General features: G+C 36.7%; 1 protein-coding gene and 1 pseudogene across 2 annotated transcripts in view; one reads left to right on the top strand and one right to left on the bottom strand.

The window, feature by feature from the left end:
• The window catches only part of EML4 (EMAP like 4), a 143,312-nt gene that overhangs the window by 116,997 nt on the left and 565 nt on the right, over positions 1-25,750 (bottom strand). The gene's annotated exons all lie outside the window — the stretch shown is intronic.
• On the top strand, positions 20,773-20,988 carry LOC114219683 (large ribosomal subunit protein eL39 pseudogene; annotated as a pseudogene).

The raw sequence follows: 25,750 nt of genomic DNA, 5'->3' as shown, positions 1-25,750 counted from the left end.
TTTTTGATCCTGATGACCAGCAAATAAGAATAAGAATACGTATTTGAGGGGTGCCTGGGGGAGCTAGTAAGTTAGGCATCTGCCTTAGGCTCAGGTCATGATCCCAGGGTCCTGGGATCGAGCCCTGGGGCGGGCTCCCTGCTCAGCAGGCAGACTTCTTCTCCCTCTTCCTCTGCACCCCGCCACAAGTGAGCTTGTGCTCGTTAACTCTCATATAAATGTTTGAAAAAAACACGTATTTGAATGAAGAAATTAAATTTGCTTTGACAGCCACAAATTAACATTTATCCATATAAGCATTTGCGCTGAATTCACGAAAGATTACTATTTCTAGCTAAGTGTATAGCAAAGGCCATAATTACCTTCGAAATATTTCCTTACTCATCTCTACACAGTACTGATATTTCTATTCTAAATATTAGCAACCTTATTTACCCAGCCATTGTTCATCCCATTAACAATCGATACCCTATCAAAATTGTTTTTTTAGACTGACGCAAATGACGTTCCATGTAATTGTTATCATTACCTCGTAAAAATGGTCTCTTTCCATGCTTCCACAAATACACTTAGATAACTTTTGCTTCCCTAACACATTCACCATGTTGACTAGTAAATGACAGACCTTAGATTTCCATAAGCTTGGTAGCCCCCCACCCACCCATTCTCTCTCCTGAAAGGTTACCCTCCTTTCCAATGTTTTTCACTATGTCCTTTGTAATGCGCTTCTTTTATAAACAAACTTCCCTAGAGCCCTTACAAGACTTCACGTATCTTTCTCTATTAACTCTCATACAACAGACTAGAAGATATCAGCATTTTATCTTCTTCCTATTATGGCACACGTATGATTACTCCAGAAGTCTCCTGTTACAACCTTTCTGTTTTACTTGTAATTAGGCTCTACCTAACCTTCATTATTATCATCAACCAACTTCCCAGTCACTCCCCGACTTACACAGAATTTTAATGCCTGTTTTACTATCATCCTGGCTGTTTTGGTCATCATCGAATCTGAGTTACTTTCAGATCCATGTGAACATCCTATAGCTGCTCTCCTCCTTAAAGAGAAGATACCCAACTACAATGGTCTTTATCTCCAATACTCAATCGAAAATCCACCTGTGTGACCCCTCTAGACCTTATCACCCAGAACAGTTACTCATCTGAAATAAAATTCATTACTTTGGCCTATAACCACCAGTTATCCTTCAGCTCTTTCACTTTTTTCCCCCATCACACTTTACTCTTTAGCCTCATGGAAACTTTGGCGTTATGCGCCTCCATTTTCTCCCTACTTATAAGCCTTTTCTTGGCTTTAATCCTTTCCCTAACCAGCTTAGGCACCCAAAATATATCCCCTTCAACCACTCTCACTACATTACCTTCAACTTTTGGTCCCTGGTTCCTTTCACACCATTTCTTCCTCTCTCTAAAGTTGTCCTCCTAATACCAGCATACTGCAGAGAGAGTAGGCATGGAGGGGATACACAGAGACCACCACAAAATCCATAGTCATCAAACTCATCTGAAACTCCCACTCTCATCAGCCTCAGCCGCTATTTCAAATCTTCAGAATTCTCTTCCAGTTTTCAACTCCACCACTTCTCGTACTTTTAGAATACCTCCTCTTTCAAAAAGGAAATAGCAGACTTCAGGTAGAATACCCCTCTCAAAATTAGCATCCTTGCCTCCTTTTCTCCAAACTCCATGAAACAGTTGTTTCTTTGGTTAAATACTCATCCTTTCTCAGTGCTCTGTAGTTCTTGTGTCCATTATACACATCCTACCCGTCTCACATCTCACCTACCTACTGGTCACTTGCTCTCAGCATGTATACATTCACATTTCTATCAACTCAAAGAATTCATGCTCTATTTTAAGTCAGATCCGCTCTACCTCCCTGAAGAAAGCTCTGGTAGGAATAAACTATAGTTGCTGTTTTGACATTTTCATTTTCCATTCACCGCCTATCCCGTAGCAAACTGATCTCCATAGTTCCACTAAAGTCACTAATAACCTAATTTAATCCTCACAACAACCCTATGAACTAGGTAAGTTCTACCCTCATTTTACAAATGAGGCACAAAACATTAAATAACCTGTCCAAGGAGAGAAACTATTAATTGTGGGAGCCAGGATTTACACTCGGGCACTATGACTCTCTCTAGAGCCCAGAGTCTTAAGCACCATCCTATTATAACTACATATATTCAAATTACAAGCACATATATTCATTTAATTCCATCTTACAAATCCTGGCTAGAGGAGGGGGGTGGGGATAGACACATCTTGAATTATTTCCGAACTGTAATCTCTGTCAAGAGCTAATGATACACTTAATTAGGCTTAACTGGTATTGATTCACTATTCTATGTTCCCTGGTTTCTTCTGAAGTGTCAGTAAATGATTACTTTCAAATCTTTGTTTTTTAAGATGAAACATTTGCTACTAAAATATATTTCCCAGATATTTATTTTTTTAATAAAGATTAATTGAAAGAGAGAGTAAAGCAGGGGGAGAGGCAGAGGGAGAGGGAGAAGCAGACTCTCCGCTGAGCAGGGAGCTAGTCTCGGGGCTCGATCCCAGGACCTGGAGATCATGACCTGAGCCAAAGGCAGACGCTTAACCATCTGAAGCCACAGACACCCCCCAAAAGTACATTTCCTAGATATTTAAAATTACTAACTTATTGAAAAGATCTACAATTTATGTTGAGTTTACACTACTCACCTTCCTTTCTTTCTAAAGTCTACTTTTTTCATTTTTTTTTTTATTTTTAGAGTAGGGGAGGGGCCCAGGGAGAGAGAGAATCCCAGGCTCCATGCCCAGCGCAGAGCCTGATGCAGGGTTCAATCTCACAACCCTGAGATCATGACCTGAACCAAAATCAAGAGTTGGATGCTTAACTGAGACACCGAGGTGCCCCTTTTCATTTTTAAAAAAAAACATTATATTATTTGGTTAAGTAGAGATCTTAAATATATCTTTGCAAACAGAACTGTTATCACCTGCTGGCAAAAGATGACTTATGATTTTATTGCCTATGTTTATCCATTTTGGGTTTTCTTTACCATCGGTAATTTTTCTATTAATAAGTTAAAAAGATATAATTTACTCTTTTTTAAAAAAGATTTTATTTGAGACAGAAAGAGCACGAGCGGGGGGGAGGCGCAGAAGGTTCAGTATCAAATACCTGATTCCAAAATTCTCAATTACTATACTCAACTTAATGAAAACAAAATATCCCATCTAAATGTAGTCAAAGTATGGCATGAAATATTATCAATATTTAAGCAATCTTCAAAGACACGTTTGTCTGCCATGAAAAAGGAGTAACTGCTCCTATAAAGTTTGGTTAATGAAATACTAAGTCCTACAGAGAATTCAGTTACTGAAAAATAATTAACTTTAATAACACTTGGTGCAATAAAGATTGGAGGAAGAAAATCTCCAATGACCTAATGCTCCATTTCCGTCCAGGCTTCCTGTAGTAAATGTATAATGTTGCAATAAAACTCTTTGAAAAATGAATCATCTTGAACCAAACATAATCAACAAGATAATGATTAACCAAAGGCTGGCGCAAATCCTACAAGAGTAATATAATGCAAATTCAGCCTCTTGAAAGGTAACTCATGTTCAATGCTAGTATCTGAGAAATGTAAGACAATGACTGGGTCTATGTAATATGACTATGAATTGACACAAGCATATGCAGAACTACATTTAAAATTTTCCTGTCCTAATTTTTATAATTCTTATCATTTACCCACAAAACTAACAAATGGCCTTTATAATGTCATATCTAGCCCACTTCCCACAAAACTCTGGAAAATTATTTCCTAATGTTTACCACAAATTGTTTATTTCAGTAAGTCATAAAAACCAAGCATGACACATTAGGCACTACATTACTACAAAAACTGTATCCTTTTAAAAATGTAATAATGTACTGTCTTTCACAAAATTAAATTGGTGAATTATCACGTAGGGCATATGTTCTGTTTTAGCTAGTAGCACAAAGGAGTTATCCTATACCTTCTTACTTCAGAACAATACAAATCTACCAAATAGCTAACACAGGTTAGAAAAACCTGGCTAAATTAGGACAGCCACAAAACAAGGCTAAGTTAGCTAGATCCTGAAGGACTGAACCTGTAAGTCTGACCTCAGAAGCACAGTTTCAATAACCAACCAGCTAGCTAACCATGTAACTACTTGGAGAACTAATTATTTTATAATGTAATATTCAAAACTTAATTGGGAAGTAAAGCAAAGTCTTTAACAAACAGTGCTGTTTGTTATTGTTCTTATGGAAAAATAGGAACTGTAATCCTTATACCATGTACAGAAATTAATCTGAAACAACATAAACTTAAAAGCACTAGCCATAGGAAACAAAAGATAAATTAGACTTCATCAAAATTTTAAAATTCCTACTAATCAAAAGATACCCTTAAGAAAATAACTGGGCAAGCTGCAACCTGAAGGAAAATATTAAGGGCATATGTAGCTGACAAAGGATTTATATTTATAGCAGATAAGTTCAACAAACAATAAAAATATAAATAATCTGATAGAAAAAATATGAGGTGAAAAATGTACACATATATTTTGTCTAATTTCATTTAAAAGGACTCGATTTTCTTCAAAGACTACAGGATATTTCAGTTTTAAATAAACCATTCACATTAGAAAAGTTTATAATAAGCATTTTTGTGTGTATTTACATAGGATATAAAAATAAGTTATTATAAATATGATTTAAAATGAGCACATGAATTGCCTTGAAAATGGGAACAGGGAAATTCTACAAAAATTTGACAATAAAGATCAACACATTAAGAAGAAATGCATATAATGGCTCTTAACAGATAAATAACAAAAGTGAAAAAAATGAAAACAGTGTATCAATAATGACCCTTTAAGAAATCTCAGAGATGAAAGAACTTAAGAGAAATTAAATCATTTTAGTCCTTATGATAGCATTAGATTGGGTTTGGCCCTAAGAAATAAAGTTGCAACAGCAATTTCTTTCCTAAGAAATCTTTCCACTCTCAGTCTAAACAATTACACAACAGACATAACTCTAAATACTTTCCTCTTTTTATTCTTCATCCCCAAACCTTTTATTAGTTTTTCCTTTAGTAAATTGTGCGCACATTATGTAGTATTTACTATGAAGCATGCTGTGATGTAGCTGAAGACTAATATTTAGCTAATGGAGCCAACCAGCCACACGTGTCAATTCTCCCAGCCTCCCAGCCATGCTCTCCCCCATCTCCGAGCCTGCAAAGCAATTTTACTACCATTGTGCTTCACCTATCACTTCTCTAGATTAGCAAAATCCTGAATGCTTTTTACACAGTACCAAGAATCTCAGGGTCTCAGATAAGGACTGGAGAAAACTGAAAACAGTGATAGTGGAATCAACTATTCTGAAAACTCTGAGGCAACAGAGTTTTCTAGGCTTTTGAATTCTAGTAGAAGCCAATTATTCCAGCAAAATAGTCTCATATTTTAATATGTGAGGTTTCCAAATGATCCACCCTTATTTCTCATCCCACCCTTCATGTTGTTATAAAAGTGACAGGAGAGGACCAAGATCTTTGCCTTAAAAGCGTATTAGTATTTGAGGGACTGGAAGGTGTCAGGAGTCAATGGAAAGAGAATAGACTTTAAGAGAACAGAGTACCTTTCACTGAGGTGTAAGACCTAGACTCCTGGGAAAGAGACACTCAATAGGGACTTTTAAAATTTAATTTGAGATGGTGATAAAACAAACAAGTGGCAATGAAAACTAGAGTGAAGAAAAAGAGAAGTGAATGTGATACAAATAGGTAAATGAAAAGATCATAACATTAAATCCAAAAATTAAACAATGATTGTAAATAGATTCCATCTGGCATTGCTTGTCCAATTCATAACTCCCCCAAGTGGCCATGTGTGTTCTACCCTGTCCCTTTATTTGAGAAACTACTCAATTCCCCTCATATTATTCTAAACAGTGGTTCCAACTGAGAACTGTTACCTTCCTAAATGATGGCTTTGCCCTTCCTACACACAATGAGTAGCTGTAGGATTAAAAACTAGATGTGAGCAGGACCAAAGTCCTTTCTTTGGATTTTTCAAACTAGTGCTAAGGGAAGTCTTTGAGAATGTGGTTCCAGAACTATGGGGATGACCCCTGCTTATTAAAAAGGCTTATTTGAAAGAACAAAATCTGTATGTATAGAGAAATGGAAGAGAAAATTACAATGATAACATGTATCTGCCCTCAATTATTGATACAGTTATTGTAAAAAATAATAAATATAAAGCCACTTTGTAAACTCTTACTTTACCAGGGTTTACTCAGATTATTCAACAAATATAATCATTTTAGTTTTATTTAAGTTTAAATAAAACTTAAATTTTTTTTAAACATTTTATTTATTTGATAGAAAGAGGGAGAGAGAGAGCACAAGCAGGGGGAGCAGCAGAGGGAGAGCGAGAAGCAGGCTCTCCGGCTGAGCAGAGCCCAATGTGGGGCTCGAACCCAGGACCCTGGGATCATGACCTGAGCCGGAGGCAGACACTCAACCAACCGACTGAGCCACCCAGGTGCCCCTAAATAAAACTTAAATTGTGCACATTACACATATATTAAGTAGAAAAAGTAGGTAATGAAATTCAACGCAACATATGACTGCAATCACAAAACAAATGCATAAGTTCAGGGGTTAGCAGATAATGGCTGGACAGCCAAATCTGGTCTGCGTGTTGTATGACCTGTGAGCTAAGAATGGTTTTTTACATTTTTTAATGTTTGGGGGGAAAAACAACAAGAACAGAATATTTTACAGTATGTGAATAAATGAAATTCAAGTTTCAGTGCAGTGTCTATAAAGTTTTATTGGAACAGGAACACACCCATTTTTAATAGTGTCCATGGCTGCTTTCACGCTACAAAAGAGTTAAGTAGTTGCTTTTACAGAAACTTTGCCAACTCCTACACAACCCGGTAAACACACACAGCAATTTCATCTTACCTTTCCAGTCTGAGACGTGATACTACTTTCTATGAAAACAAAACAAAACTTTAAATTTAAAAAAAAAAAAAACCTGAAAAAAGGCTGTAATAGCTTCTATCTGCTTTCCCTTCCTCTGTTGTATAGCCCTTCCAATGCATCTAAGTCTTCCCCACACCAAGTAAACAACACCACCAAATAGATCAGGCTAACAAACTAGGAGTTAGTTATCCATGATTCATTCCTTCTCTTCATCCTTTACAGTCCATCCTTCAGCATACCATAGCCTCTTCAAAATATATTCGAAATGCTACCACTTCTTTCACTACCCAAACCCTGGTTGTCAACATCTTTCACCAGTATTCCTTCAAGAACCTCCTACCTAAGATCTGAGGTTGTAGGGGTCTGGAAGGAAGGGACTTAATAAGGTTTGACAACAGAAGAAAATGTAGGTAACTCACACATACTCAGTCTAAAATTTAAGTTTTACTATTCTTGTTCTCATTTTGGCAAGAATATCTCAATTCTCAAAACAGTTCTTTCTCTCCCCCCACCCCATTTATTTACTTATTTACTTACACTTAACCAACTGAGACACCCAGGTGCCCCTGAAGCCCAATTTTGATTTTTTAATGTGTCTTGTGATTTTGGTGACCAAGAAAACGGACTAACTGTTCTCTTACAGCTCTATAATTAAATAAAACTTGATGACTGAATTTTTCATAAAGCACTCGTTCTCTAATATTCAACATAAGAGAACAGGAGCAAATGAAAGTACTGTGGTATACTAGATTTTTGAAGGCATAACACTTGCTTCACCACACTAATTACATGATCTCAAACTAACCCTCTTAAATCTTATAGCTTCTTCATTTATAAAATAAAGATATTAATGCCTACTCTAACTCCTAAGATTGTTAGTGAATCAAGAGATCATATTCTTGAAAGTAATTTTAAAAAGTAAACTCTAAAATATAAATATAAAATATTAACATCTAAAATATAAAATACTAACAATCATTGAAACATATCACTTTCTATCAGTCTACAAAGTTTTAAAGTTAAATTTATTTCCTCTGCACTATTTTTCAAATGTAAAAGAAAATTTTATTGAAATCTTTGCTATACAGTTATAGTAATCAAGACAGTGTGGTATTTCCTTAATGATAAACAAAGCAATCTATGGAACAGAATATAGAGTCCAGAAATAGTGACACAAGTGGTCTACTGATTTTCAGCAAAAGTACACCAAGGCAAATCAATGGAAAAAGGCAAATCTTTTCAATAAATGGTGCTGGAACAAAGAGGTATCAATGTGCAAATCTTACCTCATACTATACACAAAAATTAATTCTCAAGGGATCACAGACTTAAAAATAACAGCTAAAACAATAAACTTCAAGAAAAAAATAACAGGAGAGAAACTGACATAAGAAATATTTGTTTGATTTCTGCCTCCAGTTTCTGGCATAGAACTCCTAAAACCCTTGGAATTTTCTAAGTGATAGGGGTGAGAGGAGCACTCTTCACAACTATACCAGAGTTTATGCTAACAGGGTAACTTTGGAGAATGGGGGCTGGTTACCAGAGGAATCAACCAGGTAATTAGAGCTGGAACTTTCAGCTGTCCCTCTAAACCTCTGGGGAGGGGAGAAGGCCTGGGGACTGAGCTCAGTCACCACTGGTCAATGATTTAATCAATCGTGCCTATGTAATAAACCTAAATGATGTTCAAATGTTCTATGTAAGAACTCTAAATGATGGGGTTCAGAGAGCTTCCAAGTTGATGAGTACATCAAATTGCTGGGAGGGTGACACTCCCAGAGAGGGCAGGGAAACTCCACACTTCTTCCCACATATCTTGTCTGATGCATCTCTTCCATTTGAATATTTCTGAGGTGTATCTTTATAATAAACCAATAATGGTCTAAGTAAAGTGTTTTCCTGAGTTCTGTGAGTCATTCTAGCAAACTGCCAAGCCCAAGGAGGGGGCCATCGGAATCATCCATTTATAACTCGTCAGTCAAAAGTACCTGAGGCCCAAACTTGCAATTGGCATTAGAAATGGGAGGCAGTCTTGTGGGACTAAACCCTTAACCTGTAGGATGGACACTAAAACTCCAGGCAGTTAAGGTCAGAATTGCCTGGTATGGAAAACCCATATACCTGGTGTCAGAAGTGCCATGAGTAGAGGAAATAGAGTTTTCTTTTAGAATCTTTGTGACCTTGGATTAAACAAAACTTTCCTAAACAGAACACCAAAAAAGCACATATTATAAAAAAGAAAAAAAATGATAAATTGAATTTCATCAGAATAAATTGGTAAGTTGGATTTCACCAAATAAAAACCTTTCACTCTTCAAAAGACTGTTAGGTTTATAAAAGTTTAGCCATAGTCTGGACAAAAATATCTGCAAAGACAACCCAATTTTTAAAAAATGAGCACCATATACGCAAATCCATAGAGCAGGTTAGTGGAAAGTAGATTAGTGGTTGCAGGGGCAATGGGGAGACACATATTCAAATGTTCATAGCAACTTTATTCATAATAGCCCAAAATTGGTAATAACTGAAATGTCCATCATCTGGTGAATGGATAGACTAACTGGTGATATATTCATACAATAAAGTGTTACTTAGCAATAAAAACAAAAGGAATGTTTCTATGAAACATACAACATGGAAAATCTCAAAAGCATTAAGCTAAGTGAAAAGCACAAAAGACCACAGACTATAAGGTTACAGTTATATGAAATTCTAGAAAAGATAAAATATAGTGATAGAAAGTAGATCAGTGCCAGTAACTGGGGGTAGAAAGTACCATTGCAAAGAGGTATAAGAAAACTTTCTGGCGTAATGGAAATGTTCTATATCTTGCTTATTGCAGTGGATACACAACTATATAAAATTTTCAAGGCTTACTGTGCACTTAAAATTAGCATATTTTATTATAGGTAAAGCATAGTTCAATAAAGCTGATTTTAAAAAACTGAAATCTCAAGGTGCCTGGGTGACAGTTAAGCATCCAACTCTTGGCTCAGGTCATGATCTCGGGGTCACGAGATCAAGCCCCCATCAGGCTCAGCGCTTGTGCGTGGGGCCTGCTTGAAGTTCCCTCCCTCCCTCTCTCTCTTTCCCCTTCTGCCTCTCCCCCCAGCTTGCTCTATCCTGACAAAACTACTATTCTTTTTCACTAAAATCAAGATATGATAATGAGGTATTCTGTGATGTTTTAAAACAAATGACTGTGAGAATGTGCTATCAACAATGTATTTTAGAGTCACCTAGGGCATGCAACTCTTGATCTCAGGGTTGAGTCTGAGCCCCACGCTGGATGTAGAGATTACTCAAAAAAAAAAAAAAGATAATGTATTTTATTTGGTAACAAAAATGCCAGACAAATTCCCAAAGGAACAGAGCACACTCAGTTTTGAAGAAGTCCGATAAAGTCTGACGAAATAGCAGACTGGCTTACCCAGGGTTACACAAAATGTCAGTAAGGAGAGGTAGGAACCTATTAATAAGCAGGGGAAGAAAACGAATTTCGAAACCTTAAAGTGTCTAAAGACACTTTCTCATACAACTCACAGGAATGTATCTTTATCTTATCTGTTGGTTTTCCAATTCCCTCATTTTCCTCAGGGTATATGGTAAGTCTGTCAATATCTTATGGCAAAAAAAGGGACACTGAAAGGATCCACGGAAGATCCCCCAAAAGTTGGAGCAGATGGTGCGAAAGGTTGGATACCAAGCTATATTAGTTTATCTCACAGAAATTGTAAATGATAAAAAGTTTTTGAGCTGGGAAATGACAAATTGTTGATATATCCAAAGAATAATCTGGTGGCCATATGGAGGTTAAATCAGAGGAGGAAAAGATCAAAAGCTAAAACATTCATTTCTAGACATTAAAAAAACTGCCTAAAGTGGGTCAGAACACTTAAAATCACTTCAGTGGTTTTCAAACTACTGAAACAACTTCTCTGTTGTTGCCATGACAGAGTCATACCTTTCTGAGTTTCATCCAAAAAACATCTAATATCATCTTATAGGTGCTACTATTGAACAACTGTTTAGAGCACAGCAAATAGCCCAAACTGCTTTAAGTACCAAAGTAGGTATTAAAGTCCGGAAAGAAAGAGGGCCACAAGGTGAAAGAAGTGACCTCATGCTGATCACACAACCCACTGTTTGCCTCCACCAACACCACCACCCACAAACAGCTGTTTGGAGATCTCCGCTGCATCCTGGGAATTCTCCTTAGTAACTGAACACGAGTCCTGAATCTAGGCTGATAAACAGTTGAATGTATACTAATTAACCTGGTAAAAAAAACAAGATTTTATATAAATACAATCAAATTCTTCCACAAGAAAAAATATTAAAACTGAAAGGAATACATGTCCAAATACTAAAAAATATAATAAACAATAAAACCTTGAATATGAATGATGAAACAAAAACATAAATTAAGAATCTGAGAATGAACATCTAAGAGGGTATATATATATTCCAAAATCCTATCATAAGATCGGATACAGTGACTAAGATGTATGATAACAAAGTAGCCTTAGCACAGTTGTCAATGTTTTGCCAGTCTGTTTTGCACCCCCAGGATTACTTTTCTCTAAGTTTATCTGACACAATCAAACCCCACACAGGTCATATCACCATCTAGTCTATGAAAAAAGGATAGTGTGTTTATAATTGACAGTGCAGACATCAGTGTTTATACAGGAGTCATTGACGTCCTACTGTGAATAATTTAATGAAATCTGTTTATCATCTATCTCCCTCACTATAAGTTTCAATAGAGCAGTGATTTTTGTTTATTTTGTTCACTGGTAGAGTCCCAGTATAAAAGCAATTCCTGGCATGTAGGAGTTGCTGAATAAATATTTGCTGATTTATTAAATTTTCATTTTGGGAGCTATAATTAATTTCAGTCACCAAAAAGCTGTTACAGATATTACTATAATCATCATCCAAGTAAAGGTTGTAATAACAGGTTCAGTTTTATTCAATCTACTGAAGAGTTACGCTGGAGGGTATTTTTTTGAGGATATTTTTAAAAGCTGAAATTAATATGTTTGGGTCCCTTAATTATTAATTTATGTAATGTGTCTGACATTGTTCCTGAAATCACAGCTGAATGTTAGTGCCTTTGCCTTGCTACCCCCTTTCAAAAAGTTATTCATGTGAACCAAATTTCTTGAAATGTCATCCATAAAGTATAGCATCAACGACTATTTCCTAAAGCAAGTATACAAAAGATCACAGACTTAACAATCAGAGGACTCACACTCCAACAAAGACATAGAAAAAGCAAATAATCTTCGAAAACTACCATTTACACGGGTGACAGAGAGAGGACAGAAGTCACAGAATTCAACCGCCTTAAATTGGGATGACACCAGGAGAGCAGAGGTGGTAATAGCGGTGTAAGCTGAAAACTGCAACCAAAGTGATCTCTATTGGTAGCCTGTCATTTTCTCAGGTATATTGGGGGGGGGGGAAGGGGGAGGAGTAAATATCATTCCTTTAAGCGGTTTCCAAGAGCTGGGAGGGCCATTGTGTCCTGACCTCTATTTTTCTGCTTATACTCTGAACAAAGACATGCATCTGGAAAAACAAAAAACAAAAACCCACAAAGGCTGGATGGTGGAGGCTTAAGATAGCCCTCCATGTTTCCAAAGCTTCCTATACTTCTCATCACAATTCTTATTATTTTGTATTTTAAAAGCCTACATTATAAGCTCCATAAGGGCTCTGTTTATAGCTGGAAGATGCTGAGCACATACAAAGCATTCAATAAATATTTCCTGAATAAATATGGTGTGAATCCCCAACAGAATTACAAGCTTCATGAGAGCAGGGATTTCAAATGTCTCATCCACCAATTTTCCAATGCACTTAGCCAACATGTGATTCAAAGAAGCTAATCAAAATCTATTTACTTATTGTGTTTATAACCAGGAAACAAAAAAAAATAAGTGGTCTATATGAGACACTAACCCATACCCTTAACCACTATAGTATGCACTAATGAACCCAAGTAAGGAGTTTCACAGTGTGAGAGTTTCAGTGTGCATATAATCATTAAATCTCATTCACAAATAAAAATTTCAAGAAGTATTAATTACTTTCCCAATCATCTTGCTTTACTCTAAACTTTGGTCCTAACAATTTATCTCAAACAATCCACAATACTAGATCATAAAATTTCAGAAATTGTTCATGCCAAAAACACATCCACACTAATTATAACTGGAGAGACTTAAGAAATAAAACCAATGCCAAGAGGTACTCAAAGCAGTCAAAGAAAATCAAAGGCTATGCCTCAACTAAAAACAGGATATCCTTCAAAGTTTAAAAAAAAAAAAAAACACCTCCTACTCACTCATCAACAGGATTCAGTTATGACACTTTTCTGGAACAAATGACTCAAAGAAAATTGCAAACAAATTTTGTCATTTGCTCTGATATGTCACTTAAACATCAGCATTCTACTATCACTTAAAGATTAGCATAAAGTAGTCATCTCAACACCAGCATGCAAGAGCAAAAGACAGTTTAAGGAAAAACGTAAGATGTCAACACTAAATAGTTTTAAAACAGGAAGTCATCTCAACTTTAGGAAGTCATCAATTTTGGAAAGGTAGAAAAAGCACATTCTCTGAAAAAAAATTTAAAAAGGAAAAAGTGCATTCTTATGGGATATGACAAATATAATACAGCGTAATTTGACCCCATAATATACTAACATCTCACTGGTACAGAGATTTATCTTAACAAACAAAAAAAAACACACAAAAAAGAAAAATAATCGTAACAAAAAAAATACTGGGAGTATAGGGGCGCCTGGGTGGCTCAGTCGTTGAGACTGCCTTCGGCTTGGGTCATGGTCCCAGGGTCCTGGGATCGAGCCCCGCATCGGGCTCCCTGCTCAGCGGGAAGCCTGTTCTCCCTCTCCCACTCCCCCTGCTTGTGTTCCCTCTCTTGCTGTGTCTCTCTCTGTCAAATAAATAAAATCTTAAAAAAAAAAATACTGGGAGTATAAACAGTCTATAATTTAAAACATATATATACCATCAAGTTTGTGAACTAAAAAAAGCTCACGAATCTTATTAAGGTCCTCATTCAGAAGTCTGTTATTTTCCTCTGAGGAACATCTGGTATCCTGTTACTCACATATCACCTACATTAGCGATATTTATTAGGTATGATCCCGTCCCCGTAGATGCTACACCATACAATTTAAATAGGCATAGGCCTTGATCTCTGGATTCCTCTTTTTATGAAATTCAAATCAATCCTTACGTCTAAGTCAAACCAGCTTTATTATCTGGTTTCCCAGACCACAAAAGATTTAAAACTGGAAATGAAAAGAAAGGCTAGGCTAGAAACAATGAGCACCTCTAGAGCTTAGAGTACCATTTCGTGCCCAAAGGAATGAGGTTTAGAGAAACAGCTGACCGTAGAAATTGCAACAGAAGTGTTAAAAAAAATTTTTTTTTTTAAAGTCCATCAGAAAGCAAAGAAGCCAGCAAAGACCACTAGAATCAGGATTCAGGAGTCGATCTGAAGATGCTTCCACAGATCAATGATGGGAAAATGTGAGCATAAAAAGAGTAATGGCAACACACTGAAATACATAAAATATACAAAAATCCAAAATTTTCAATTTAAAGAATATACAAAAGACAAAGAAACATGTTTTAAAAACACCAAATGATACAATTAGCACTTGTATTAAACTCTACAGAGCAAAAGGTCTGGTTTCTTCAACAAATTGCAAAGAGAAAAGGAAAGGGAAGGGAAAAATACTAAAAGACTTAGGAGACACAGCAACTAAATGCAATGTTTGGATCTTAATTGAATCCTGATTTAAACCACTGTAAAATGACACTTATGAGACAATCAAGATATTTGACTGGGTATTTGATATTAAGAAATTACGGACAGGGGTGCCTGGGTGGCTCAGATGGTTAAACATCTGCTTTCAGCTCAGGTCATGATCTCCAGGTCCTGGGATTGAGCCCCATGGCAGGCTCCCAGCTCAGCAGGGAGTCTACTTTTCTCCCTCTCCCTCTCCCCCTGCTTGTGCTCTCTCTCAAATAAGTCTTTTTAAAAAATTTTTAATTAAATTTTAAGAAAAAAAGGAATTATGAACAAATTTAAGGTCTGATAATGAAAGAAGAGTCCTTATCTTTCAAGAGATATAAACGCAAATGTTATGGGTGAGCTTTCGTAAATGATACAATAAAGAGAGGAAAGGGTAAAGCACACAGACACTAGGTGACAAGCAACAGGAAGGAAAACAGTTATAATTATGTACAGTCATTTAGTGTATGGAGCAAACAGCCCTACACAGAAAGCTCTTGAAGGCACCACTGTGTCACAGTAAAGAACCATGTCCAACGCCCATAATAACCACCATCTGTCATCAATAAGTTAAATTATGTTCTATATACAAAGCTTAAGGAGACCAGATGTCCAAATAATGGAATACAATGCACTGAAGTTTATATTTATACTTGCTGAGAAGGAAAGATGATCATAATTTTGTAAGTGGGAAAAAAACATGGTTGATTTTGCTGCTTAAATATATTTTCTTTTACCCAACTGCCCTGATACACACAGTACCTAACAGTACCTTACTCCAAGATAACTGCTGATTGTTTAAACACAGAAAAAGAACAGTAACAAATATAATCCTGAATGACTTCCCACTGACAAATGTCTTCAAGCTAATTTACATTAATGATCTAGTCCCCAGTTTAACACCATTTCTAAATGTAAGATAAAATATTATGCAGTTATAAATTACTAAAGAACCATAAAAAATGTTAACTAACAAAATGACTTAATTCAAACTCTCATCTGAACCCTACTTAAAATTATATAAAATACATATGCATGTATTATGAGCTGAATTGTATGTCCAAATCATTTCACTGGGTCAAAAAGCAAGAAAGTCCTCAAAGAATGATGGAACATATCAAAAGAATGCAGGAGCTACGGGCGCCTGGGTGGCTCAGTCGGTTAAGCGTCTGCCTTCAGCTCAGGTCATGATCCCAGGGTCCTGGGATCGAGCCCCACGTCGGGCTCCCTGTTCAGCCGTGAGCCTGCCTCTCCCTCTGCCTGCCACTCCCCCTGCTTGTGCACTCTCTCTCTCTCTGTCAAATAAATAAAATCTTAAAAAAAAAAAAAGAATGCAGAAGCTAGCATGAATGGGCATCCACTAGCCAAAATGGGGCCAATGTGAGCATCAAAATAAACAGTAATGGATTATACCTCATTGAAAAAAATAGGATACTTGAGTTCATACAGATATAAATAAACCAATAAACTGAAAGTTCAATGAGGAACAAAATATTTACAAAGTTTCAAAGCAACTCCTACAAAATACTTATTAATAACAACAACAAAAAAATTTAAAGTACTTCTACAGTGGAGAGGCCAGGTAGACATCACCTTAATCAAACGATCAAAGCGGACATCACCAGCAATGGGACAAATCAAAGTTATACACCATAGGACAGGATGCAATGAGACAAAACATATTTCACCTCTGTGGCATCTGTGCCAAAGATACATGAACTGAATCAGGAGGAAACATCAAATTAAGGGACCTTCTACAAAACAACTGGCCTGTAATCTTGTATCAAGGTCATAAAACCCAAGACTAGGCTACTAGTTCCAGATTGAAGGAGACTAAAGAGACATGACAACTAAATGCAACATTTGATTCTGAGCTGCATCTTCTTGCTATAAAAGACATTATTAAGACAATTAGCAAAATCTCAATGGGTCTGATGATTAGATAGTAGTAATGTATCAATATTAATTTCCTAGTTTTCTTGGTTGTAGTATGATTATGTAGGAGAATGACTTTGTTTATAGGATATACACACTACAACATTAGAAGGTGACAGGGCATCAGTTCAATAACTTAATTCTCAAATCAAATTGTATGAGCACAAGGAAGACAGACACCCCCACCACCTCTTGGGCTAAATAAAGGCTGCAAACATATGCCCACAGAGGTCAGGCAATAAAGTAAATACCTGAAACAAGGTAGGTATATAAGGTAAGGACTGAGACTGCTTATCTGACACACCACTTAGTGATCATCTGGAATGCAAGCCCACAGGGGCAAGATCATTCCAGAGATTCAGATTTTTATGCGAAATTTCCCAATTTTTAAAACACTCAAAAGGCCAAACAAAACATGTCTGTCGGCTAAATTTGAACCACAGCTGCCTCAAGCTCAGAGGCATGTTTCTCAAACTGAGGCCTAGGGATAAAAGGAAACCACATGATATGGAACTATTCTTACAGCCAGTTTTATTCCATGAGTTTGCCTGAAACTGTCAGAGAGAGGAGCCATTTCTATACTTTTAAAATGCTGTATTATGGAGTTTAATGCAAAGTTCATGATTTTTAAAAATAATTTCAAACTTACAGAAAAGCTGTAAGAAGAATACAAAAAATACCCATACAGCTTTTACCAAATCACCTATTGTTAACATTTTACTCATTTGCTTTACTTGCCCATAAGCATCCTCCCTCCTTGCATATACATACACACAGCTATGTATACAAAGAAATATATGTATGCACACACATATATTACAACATTTTTTCTGAACCACTTGAGAGTAGCTCATGTATCATGGCCCTTTATTCCTAAAAACTTCAGTGTGGACTACTCCCTCACATAACCTAAGGATAGTTATCGCCTTCAGTAAATTTAACACTGATGCAACACTTTTATCCAGTCTTACCATCCATATTTCAATTTTGCCAAATAATCCAATGCTACCCTTTATAGCATTTTCCTTTCTAATATAAGATCCAGTCTAGGATCACATACTGCTAGAAGTTGTCATGTCTATTCTCCTTTAACCTGGAACATTCCACAGTCTTTCTGTGTCTTTATAACATTAACATAAAAAAAAAAGTTTTCCCACCATTTTAAAAAATAGGATGTTCCCCTATTTGGATTCAGTGTTCCCTCACGATTAGATTCAGGTTATCCATTCCTGGCTGGAGTACTACATAAATGATGTGTTCTCAGGGCATTACATTCAGAGGCACACAATGTCCACTAGTGCTATTTATTTTGATCACATACTCAAGGTGTTGTTTTCATCACTGTATAGAGTTACTTTTTTTTTTTTAACCTCTTTGCAACTAAAGAGCAATATATGAAGAGATATTTAAGACTATGCAAACAACCTGCTCCTCATCAAAATATCCCCTTAGATTCAGTATCTATCAATGATTCCTGTCTGGACCATTCCTTATTATAATGGTTGCAAAATAATCATATGAATTTTTAAGTTAAATAGACTCCAGTTTTTGGCTATACTCCCAGATCCCTCAGGTGTAAGCACTCACTCAGCCTCCTCTACTTTTGGAGCACTAGAGTACCATGGTTTGAGTACAACACTAGAATAATCAGGCAGAGCTTCCAGAAAAAACAAATGTACTGAGCCATGCCTTAAAGACTGGACAGATTTCAAACAGCTAATGAGGTGAAGAACCAGTCAAGACACAGACAGCTTCATCAGGAAAGCTTAAAAACAAAACAAAAAACAAAAAAACACAACATAGTGAATCCTTCTGCAAAGTAAAAAATATACCCTAGCTTACCAGTTTTATGAAACCATATTTCTACATACTGTTTGCCTGAACTACACTGATTCTAGAACTATCAATATATTTTTACTATTAACTATATTCCTATCATTATATTCAGATCCTAAAAACTTTTCGAAAACAGAGCACACAATTTATTGTACTACTTCTGACTGTTCATCCACTTTTTCATGTGGATGTTAATCTTCCCACCTTCTCTCAAGGATTGGGGTCAGCCACTAAAAGTGCATATTTCACCTGACTATAACCCACAGTAAGAAATAAATTTTATACTGCAACCTAAGGCAAACATACGCAACTGAAATTAAAAGTTTCTTGAAGCAGTATCATGTGAAGCACTGATATTTTATAATCTTTCTTTCTTTTCCTCCTTTTTTTAATGTTGATCTTGACCCCAAATAAATTAATTTCTAAATTCATAATAATAAGTCATGCACAAGACCTACATTTGAAAAACACTACCCTAGAAGCTGGCATGGAATTCTTCACCAGATTCCCAACAAAGTCTGGGACAAAGTTTTCACTCATTTCAGGTAAAATGAAAAAAATGAGAACATAATGAGTAATCTTTTAAAGGACTCCATTCTCAGATTGTGTACAATAATTATTTCATCTTCAAAAGCTCTTTTATGAAAGCGAAGGTGAAAGTGAAGGCTGTAAGTTGTTGATTATATACTGGTCCCGTTTTTTTCTCCCCAGATTTTACTGGACCATAAAATCTCCAATATTGTGCTGTGAGATTTCAAAGACACATGAGAGTGTCAGCCTTCAATGGGTTTATAATTTGGCTGGAGAAATAAGACTAATAATATTTATTAAGACTTGTCATAATTATTTCTACCTTATAAGAAGAGAGATTCTGTAATAAGTGGCCTAAGAACTCTCTTAGGTTAAAAGTTCAATACTTTGGGCTGGGAATGAAAGGGAACAAATAAGGAAGGGTGTTTAGAAAGGAAACAATATTTAAGTTGGGCCTTAAAGGGTATGGAGAATAGTCACAGGGATGAGAAAGTGCCAACAGAATCTGGGGAACAAGAAACAGGTCATTTTGGCCAGAACTTGTTAAGATTGTAGGAGGTAACAGAAGACCTTGAAAACAAGGCTAAGGTGTTTGAATTCAGTCATCAAGGCAATGAAGCTGAAAGAGAGAATGGCATAATCAAAGTACTGCTTTAGGAATATTAATCTGAAGGCCACATACCCCCCCAATAAAAAAAATTAGACAGGTGGAAATTCCTTAGGCTATACAGTAATCCAAACATGAAATAATAAGTATCTGACCTATAGTGACAGAAAAGGAAATTAAGGGATGAGAAAAGGTGACAAGAACTGAAAAGTCCCAGAAGAGATGTTAATGTAGTAGGCAAAAATGGGAAGGAATCAAACATGGTTCTGATATTTCAAGGTTGGATGATACAGACAGTGGAAAAAAAGGAAAAGCAGCTCTTTTAGAGAAAGAGTTCAGTGTTAGATGTATGAGTGGACCATGAAGAGTCAGCAGTAGGGTAGGGAAAATAAATTGAACACTATCAGAAAAATCTGAGTTCAAATGAAAAAAATGGTTGGCATCCAAACAAACAAAAAACTAGAATGCAAAATTTTATCTATAGTATGATTTTAACTACACAAAAAATTGTCATAGAAAAAGACTAAAAAATATACCAACATGTTAACATACATGCAGATGAGCTACAGAAAAGATAACTTATTTTTCTTTCTTCTTTTGTATTGTTTTCACTGGATACAAATCCAACAAATCAGGCCTCCCACCAAAAAAAGAAGAAAGGAGAAAGAAAACTCTGGGTTCAAAAAGTCTTTAAAAAAAAAATCGAACTCTCTGAACCTCAGGTTCTTCATCTATAAAAGAATAATTTCTTCTCTCCCAAGATTAGTGTACAGATTAAATGAGATAAAACATAAAGCAATATGCAAAGTTAAGGCATTATAATAGAATGAGAGAGCTAAAACTACAGGACAAGAGATCATACAGAGACACAGAAATATACTATACATTTGGGAATCTTCCATACTGATGTAATAGTTGAAGAAGTAGATTATAGATGTATTAAAAGTCTTAGAATCGTTCTTTTTCGCCGCCATCCTGCTCTGCGTGGCTGGCTGCTTCTCGCCATGTCTTCTCTCAAGACTTTCAGAATCAAGCGATTCCTGGCCAAGAAACAAAAGCAGAATCGTCCCACTCCCCAGTGGATTCGGATGAAAACTGGTAGTAAGATCAGGTACAACTCCAAAAGGAGGCACTGGAGAAGAACCAAGCTGGGTCTGTAAGGCATCACACGTCATGAGATGACACACCTAACTGGCATACATATTTAATTAAGCTGCGTGAAGATCATGTGTTCTATCATTCTGTAAACATCCTTCCTACCTGGCCATAGACTTATCATGGAAATGATTTTTCTCTCTGACTATGCTTCTGCACCAGTAGGTTGGTTCAGTAATAAATGTGAGACCTCTCGGCTCTACTACTGTTGTGTTTCTGATTTGCGAAGTACTGAATTCCCCACCTGTCAGATCATGCACAGCACTGTCAGAACTTCCTGCAGTGATAGAAATGTCCCTTGACAACCAAGTATGTAAAGTGTGGCGAGGGGGTGCCTGGGTGGCTCAGTGCCTTAGGCCCAGGTCATGATCTTAGGGTCCTGGGATCAGGCTCCCCACTGAGCAGGGTATCTGCTTGCCCCTCCCCTGGCTCAAGCTCTCTCTTCTCAAATAAATAAAATCTTTTTTTTTTTTTTTAAGATTTTATTTATTTATTTGACAGAGAGAGAGAGCACGCACAAGTAGGCAGAACAGCAGGCAGAGGGAGAGGAAGAAGCAGGCTCTCCGCTGAGCAGGGATCCCGATGAGGGCTCGATCCCAGGACCCTGGGATCATGACCTGAGCCGAAGGCAGGCGCTTAACCGCCTGAGCCACCCAGGCTCCCCTCAAATAAATAAAATCTTTAAAAAAAAAAATAAAAGTCTTAGAATCTATTTCAAAATCAAAAAGTTCTTTGTAAATTTCTTATGAATATTGAAATTTTACATGTTACACAAATGGACTCACATGGATAAAGTTAAGAGAGTACTTTTCCCACATGTTACTCAAACTTAAACATAAGTTTGCTAAGTAAATTATTTCATTGTTTTAAAAAGCCAGGCTCTATAGAGGTAAATTTAGCAAGCTCCAAATGTTCCCTCTCAGAAGTTACATGCTTTATACATAGCACAGCATTCTAAATGGTGTTTCTCTCCTCTAGTCCCATTTCTGGTACTTCACTTATGCTTAAACATCTCTGGATATCTATAAAAACCAGATAGTAAACTCCTACAGGACAAGAGCATGTCTTCTATTTGTCCTTCCCATAAGAACAACCAAGCACAGTACTGGTCACAAAATAGGTATTAATCCACTTGGATTCTAAAAAATACTCTAACTCGTCATAGATGTTGTAGTAACCATTTGAGTTACTACTCATGTCTTGTTATATAACTTTAGCCTATCTTAAGCCCTTCAACAGACAACTAATAAATTAAAAGAAAAAATTCCCCAAATAATATTGTATGATAAACATTTTTATGTGAATAAAAAATGCTTAAGACTAGATTAATACTTAAAAAAATACTGCATTGTTTCTTTAAGAAAGAGTATGAGATGAGAAATCATAGTTCTAATATTGTGATGTTAAATAGACTGTTTTCTTGGAATGCCTGGTGGCTCAGTCAGTTAGGTAGGTGTCCAACTCTTGGTTTCACCTCAGGTCAGGATCTCATGGGTTATGGGATCCAGCCCCATGTCCCCGGCCAGTCCAGCACTCAGCGGGGAGTGAACTTGAAAAATTCTCTCCCTCTGCCCCTACCCCCACCCTCTAAAATAAAATCTTTTAAAAAAGATTTTCTTAAAATAGTTCATAAATGGAAGCACACCACTTCCATTTTGCTTGTTTGTTCATATACCCTGCACCAAAATGTTATGTTTCTTATAGATACTAACCCTACAATTTCATTCGTTACAATTTTTATTTAAAAGAACTTTTGAGTTTTGTTTTTAACTAACCTTTGGAGCAGAAAGTTAAAACTGATATGGTTAACTGTAGGCTTTCTTTAAAGTATAAGCACTGACTAACCTCTAGGCTAATTCCAAGATAAATGTCTCAAAATTAAAAACTTTATTATGAAAAAAAGATGCTAAAAAGACTAAGGATGAGGGGTGGGTGGGGGGTATGTGTGTAGTGATCTGAAGGCAGGCTATCAAGATAGTTTGTTTAGGGTACTCCCCCCCACATACACACACACTAATTTTTTTTTTAAATTGTTTCCAAAGCACTGCCTTTTTAAATTACCATAATCTGTGAATGAAAAGATATTATGCCTAAGGGAAATTCCATAGTACAAGCACCTGCCAGCCAAACTGCCTAAAATTCATCAGCGGCAGAGATTAAAAGCATCCTTTAGCTGTTTTTATGTAAAACAAAATACGACAGGTATATAATTTCTACGTGGCACACAGAACATAACCAATCACCTAACATTGCTCTCAATGATCTCAAAAGCCAATACACAAAACCTTAATTCGGACATCTTATAAGACGCATAGTGTCTTCCTTATCTAAACAGTCAGCAATCAAGGGTACAGTTTGAATTTTAAGTTTTCCACTTTACAAAATGATCCAGCATAAGATTCCCTTAAATAATCAGCTTCTCTAGAATTATTGTTTATAAAGCACTTAACTTTTCTGCTCATATAAATGAAGTTTTCTCACTTTTTTTTTTCAAGAACCCATCTGGTATACAAAAGGAGATACACATGTATACTTCCTTGAGAATAAATAAATGCTTTCAATACTTGTGACCCCAGATGAATGTCACATGTTTTGAATTCTTTAGTAAAAAAAAAAGTTTTAAACACCTTCTAGAATACAAGTGCTTGCCTTTACATTCATAGCTCTCTTACGATAAAATAAAGATCACTGTAACTCTAAGCTCCAGACTAATGAACTGCAGGGAACAGAAATAAGGAATCTGGCAAGAGCTAAGTAAAGCTCTGTTTAAAGACTACCAGTAAAATATACCAGCATTACCCCTCCCCCACCCCAACCCTTAGAGGTTTCCATTAAGATAGGGCCTAGTTTTAGTCTTACAAGGGGGGGGGGGGGAACAGAGAGAGAAAGCACAGAGCTCCTGCTGAAAACTATCTTCATCAGGAGTAGCTCCAGAAATACTGCCAGGAACCATTTCTTTCCCTCTCTGCTGACACAGGTTCCTCTCTCTAGAGACAGGCATCTCCCCTGCAGCTGATCAACACCTATCTAAAGAAAAGTCTTATCTACTCAAGGATGGCATCAAATGAATAAAAAAAAAAAAAAAATCCCTAATGTTAGGTCAGCTGTAACATTCTTTATGAAAAGTGGAGCCCCCACAGCAATTCTTCATCTTTCAATCTCTCATATCAGTTCCTCATGAACTGAATAAGAAGGAATAAAGTTATTTAACAAGGTATATCTACTGTTTCAAAATAAACAAGTTCCCCCAATTGGTGAGAAAGATTCCCTCAAAACACTTAAAGAAAATGAAGCCTTGGCAAGCCTTTCAGAAGTCCTTGGAATCAACAGGAAAGAAGTAAAAGCTGATTTCTACTTTGAGTAGTGCTGCCACCATTCCTAAATGCTGAGGAGCCGACAGTGCAGTATCTCAGTCCCACATCTCCCAATACAGTCAATTTTTGCCCTAGTATACGAGCACCTCTTTGTGAACATATAGGGCAAGTCTTTCAGTCCACTATGAATAGCGAATAAATGCAGGCATGAGGCAAAAAAAAGAGAAAGAAAGCAAGCAAGCAAGCAATGAAAAATTGATGCCTCTTTAAAAGGAGCCAAGAATGAAACAACCTCACTATGTAAGGAATTATAAGACATCAAACGTTAGATAATGGACAACAGGTGCCCTTGGGAGGAAAGAGTAACACTCAGTTGTCTCCTATTTTAGGATTTCCACTCTCAAAGAACTCTAATGTGTGTTTTTCTTTTCTTCCCACAGAGGCTCAGGGCCAAAATTATAGTTTTTACTATTTAACACCTATAATGGGTCCATTGCTCTTCGACTAACTTTTTGACTTTAGATTTTAAAAATTCAACTAATCCCAATACGGCTGAATAAAGTGTGGCCTATGGCCAGATCACGCACTGATCCATGAGCATTAATCAACCAGGGATTTATTACCAAGAAAGGCGTCTGAATACAAACTACCTCCACATAAAATACCGAAAATACAAATCCAGCAACAGGTATCACATAACTGCAGAATCAGCCAAAGCAGAAACTGTTTCTCTCACCATCATAACAGTTGAGCTCAATCTTTAGAGTAACCAGATTCCAATGGCCTCAAAGAATAGTAATTCCAGACACAGATTATAGGGCGTTGAGTACCAGCCTCTAGTTCTGATTCCCTTAGCCAGTTACAAAATATATTACCTTTATTCTGCTGAAAGGGAACACTGAAAGGATACTGCAGCCTACTTAATAACCTCTTCCATTCCACAAAGACAACATATACCAAAAATGGAGAATCCTTTCTTTCCCTGACAGAGGCCCCCTTTCCTATGGAGTCACTGGGCAGAATGACTTCTCCCCAGCATGCTCGCAGAGCCAGAGAATACTTCTGCTTTCACTCTTCTTTTAAAGAGGGTCCCCCAACACAGATGCACCTCTTCCTTTCCTGTATTAAGCAAATGATGCTTCATTTCTTCTAGTTCTCTCCACCACTGCAAAGTGTTCAGAGAAGTGGAAGGAGAGAAGGGAAGTTGTCATACACTTGGAGATATACTTAAAAGAAGTCTCCAAATTTAAAGTGAAGACTGGGGGGCTGCCCTCTTCCTGAAGAGGGAATGGGGGTCCCTACCTTAAAAAGGGACCCCCTGCGTGGGTAAGGGGTGCCTCCACTCTGAAAGAGAGCTCAGTATGTGGAAAGGAAGACTGTTGTGCCCTTAAAGGGTCAAGGTTTCAGAAAGGGGTGCCCCAACCCTGAAGGTAGGTCTGTGGGGGGAGCCGTGATTGTATGGAAAGGAATGTACC

This window comes from Eumetopias jubatus, unplaced genomic scaffold, assembly GCF_037043125.1.
Source record: "Eumetopias jubatus isolate StellerSeaLion01/CBP00866 unplaced genomic scaffold, mEumJub1_p1.0 scaffold_9, whole genome shotgun sequence".
Taxonomy (NCBI): domain Eukaryota; kingdom Metazoa; phylum Chordata; class Mammalia; order Carnivora; family Otariidae; genus Eumetopias; species Eumetopias jubatus.
Note: the sequence above shows the minus strand (reverse complement) of the source record. Positions and strands in the feature narration are given on the sequence as shown.